Here is a 4,219-nt window from a genome sequence, read left to right as displayed (position 1 = left end):
TACACACATATACATATATACATGTGTGCATGTATTTATTTGTATGTATATGCACACACACACCCATATCCTCACTGATGGTATTTCCTGTCCTCATAGCAAGATCAAGTGAAGAAGTTAAATTGAAGAAAAACCTTTCATTCATGATAAAGTCCTCTAGATGTTCCTATTTAGTGATGACATTATGATCATTGTGCCAATTTCTGGGACATGATAGCCAAAACGATTGTGATTCATAATCACTGAAAAGAATCTGGCTTAACTACATAGGAAAAGCAAAGTGTCTAAAAATGACAGTTGCCTAGAATGATAATGTATTTGGATTCACAATTTATAGAGATGTTTCATCAATGTGTATCTTACATATGCATGGTATGTATATACACATGTTACACATGTGTATGCACAAATGATGTGTGCAGCTGCATGTTATACACCTATATTCCATACATGCATATCTGTGTGTATACATGTAACACACACATATGAACATAAAATAGCATAAGCAATTTATGATGAGGCTCCATCATTGTGTCTCTATGTATGTATGTGTCTATGTTTGCCCCTAAAATTGGGCAATAGACCATGAACAGAAGTGATAAGGATGAAAATAGCAAGTTGTGTTTTTATTGGTGAATTTCCTCATTCTGTATTATTTCCAAGTTCTTGCTAAAACAGTAGCCCATATTTTTTGCCAATATTCTTCTGGTTGAGTCATATTGTTGTGTCATGCAATCCTTTATTTTCCTAATGTTCAGAATCACAGCAGAGAGGCGAATGATTGGTTTCAGTAAGCTGTAAACCATTTCTAAGAAGGAATTTATATATAAGACATAACAGAGCAATCTTAAGATCAATGAATGAATGGAACAAAAACAATTTGTCAAGAGCAAGGAACAACTAATGAATGACTTGTGTGTTCCTTTGATCTACTTGCAACATCATTAGAAGGAAGACCTCTGCAATGTTAGCTGCCATTGTGGCAAATTTATGAGAGGACATATATAAGAGTTACACAGAATGGACAGGTAGGGGTGTTACCATCTGTATCATTGGAGGAAATACCCACATCTATGAGATCACAGTTCCATTAATATATGAAATTTATAATCAAAGAGGTCAACAAATGTCTACATTTCATCCTAATTGTGATTCTGTAGAAGTAAGAGTAATTTATTTTGTTTTACTTTGTAAGATTCTAAATGGAAAGTCTAAGGAGATTTTAAAGGAAGTATTATCATTTTCATTCAACCCAAGTATAGTTCAGGCACAGGAATAATTCAGCCCAATGCTTCTTAGGGTGGTGTATACAACTACTGTTGCACAATGATATACGAAATCCATAGCCAAGTTATATGGGAAGGTCTGACAACTTATTTTTCTCTTCAGAAGGAAAACTATCATCTTTTTGTTGTTGTTGTTGTCAAATATTAAATTTATTGCAACAGTCTCCTTTGTAGCTTTTAACTTGCTGGGCATTCAACAGCACCACTATGGATGTCATCAATGACATCATGAGGATGTCAGCCATCAATGTTGCAGCCCATAGACTGGGCTGTCCCAAGTATCTCTTTAATGGTTCCAGAGAGATCTCTTGCCAAGGACTGGTGCCTCATCTTTGTCAACAATGCTGACAATCTCATCAAGACTGATGTTTTCATTGTGTTTAATATTTTTCTGTTTCTTTCTGTCCCGAGGAGGTTCCTTTAGGGCTTTAATGATCAAGGCTGAGGCAGAAGGTACAACCTCAATCTAAGCCTGTCTATTCTGAATGGTAAGCTTCACTGTGATCCTTAGTCCTTTGCAGTCACCAGTTGCCTTGGCAATGTCATCACCAACCTTTTTGGGAGACAAACCCAAGCGACCAATTTTGGGGGCCAGAGCTGATGTGGCACCAACTTCACCACCAGTGCACCTTAAAAACACGACTTTAATTTCATTTGGGTCAAACTCGGGTGGCGTGGCAGCAAGGAAGGTGGAGACTTGGCCTGGACGCTGCAGGGTGGCTGCTGGTGTCGGATGAACCTGGATTTGGGACGACCGAAAGAAGTTGCACCTTCACCACCACAAGCTGGAAGCCAAAAGGGAAAAACTATCATCTTAATCATCAATCAACAAACTTTTATTAAGTTGTTGCTGTGCATGAAATACTAAGCTCTGCTCTGCGATACAAAGGCATAAATGCAACAGTACTTGATCTCAAGATGTCTCTATTCTTTGCATAAAAAATAGGGTTGGGGAAATTACATATATGCTTAAAATATACAAGTAACTATAAAATAATGGAGAGGAAACACCAAGGAAGACTAGCAGTTGGGGAGGTCAGAGAAGAATAAGAAGAAACTATTTCAAAGTTAAAGGGTGAAAAACTGTCTGGGTTGATTGAAAATAAAAAAGAAAAGGGAAAAAGAAATTCTTGCCAATAACAGCTTGCAAAGAAATTGTATTTGTGTGCAATGATCAAGGAGAGGGAAATACATCATTCAAAGAACAATCTCTTTGAAGAGCTTTTATTTGATGAACAGAGGAACTTATTTATAGGGATGTCACTTTCATAGTAGTTTATTCCAGGCCCTAAAGCTACTCCAATGGAACTTAGATTAGTTACCAAATACTGTGCATATTTGATACATATAAATTTAATAAGTTAGTATCAAGATCATGTTTCTGGGGGCAGGAGAAATTTTCTTTCTGATTTAAGGTCAAATATAGCATATGAAGAGGAGGGGAGACCTTGCCAAGTTTTTCCTGGTGTTTTTATGATGTTATTCTCGTGTAATGGTACAATAATTTATTCTAATACAAATTTTGGTAACTAGTTTAGTTTTAATAGTAGAGTAGAAGAAAGAGGCTTGGGGAATGTTTGCACATTTGTGGGATTAAGTGAGACCTGTGAGAGATTTCTCACAGTCACTTTAGATCAGAGGCAATTGAAAAAAACTTAATATAGACAATTTAGAACAAAGAGAAAACTATATAAATGTTGATCATCCTCTTCAACTGTCCTGACAGATGTGAACAACATGCGAATTAAATTTAAATGACAATTGTTAAAGAGCTGGTAACCAGATAGTTCTTTTGCTTAACCTCTTTATGTGGTCATATGCAACTTACTTGAAAATTGCTATTCAAACATTAACCTGTTAGAAATCTTTTTTAAATGACAGATTAAAATGTCTAGAAATAAATGTAGAAAACAGCATTTTGCAATTACTAACAATTTCAATCAAAAATTTGAAAAAGCTCAAATTCTAATAAAACATCTATGAGATGTAAGGTGCTTTGGTAGGTGACAATGATAAAGTGATCAGCAAGTACAACAACAACACTGTTCTTGCCCTCAAAGAGATTATATAGTGCAGAGGGGTACAGAAGATGAATAAAAAGATAGTTATAATACAAGTTTGACAGTAATTAAGCATATTTGTGCCATCAAGCAGAGGTTCCAGGAAGAAGTTACTTATATTTAAGAGGAGCAAGAAAAAAAAACATCACGGAAGACAACAATAGACCTGATATTTGAAAAACAAGAAAGATTTAAGTAATCAGAGGAATTGGCAGAGGGATATCAATTATTCCTAGTGGAAACTACTACTGATCATTGAGCAGCATTTAGAACTTCACAATGTGTGCTTTACAGAGTAAAACACATACATTTCTATCCTCACTTTTAAATGTTTGTATAGATGTAACAGAAGTTCTTTTCTAAACTCAACAACCTATAATTCAAAATAATTAGTTCAGACCCCATGTGGAAAGAGAAAATTATAGAGGCTTACAGAATCAGGAATACACTGAAGAACTTTGCCAAGAGGTATGATAGATCCAGAAAAACTAACAGTTTCCAAAGTTGCCCAGGCCATTTGAGAAAGATACAATGTACAAATGATTAGGTGAGCAAATACTATATAAAACAATGCCAAGTATCCTTTAGGAAATGAAAATAGTAAACAACAAATAAATAGTGAATTAGGCATTAGCTCTCAAAAAATGATGTTAATTATATTCCATTATAGAGACTGAGAGTTAGCAAAATAACCCAAAGATCCTTTTATCGAAAAATAAGGTTATAGATCATTCTCTAGTCCCATTCTTTTATGGACATACATATCTATCCAAGACTCAAGGTACTTTATAAACCCTAAAGTATTATGTCTAAAAGTAAACTATTATAGGCAGCTATCGAATAAGTAATTTTCCTTTTAAAAATTATGCATAG

At 34.8% G+C, this 4,219-nt stretch overlaps 1 pseudogene; it reads right to left on the bottom strand.

Moving 5' to 3' along the window:
• Positions 1 to 1,430: 1,430 nt before the first annotated feature.
• LOC138151370 (large ribosomal subunit protein uL11 pseudogene) lies at positions 1,431 to 3,863 on the bottom strand (annotated as a pseudogene).
• Between the last annotated feature and the right edge of the window lie 356 nt (positions 3,864 to 4,219).

Source organism: Petaurus breviceps, unplaced genomic scaffold (genome assembly GCF_028583685.1).
Source record: "Petaurus breviceps papuanus isolate PSGF00001 unplaced genomic scaffold, PetGlider_PUasm1.0 140, whole genome shotgun sequence".
Lineage (NCBI taxonomy): Eukaryota > Metazoa > Chordata > Mammalia > Diprotodontia > Petauridae > Petaurus > Petaurus breviceps.
The sequence above is the reverse complement of the archived record's forward strand: the minus strand, read 5'-3'. Positions and strand labels throughout refer to the sequence as shown.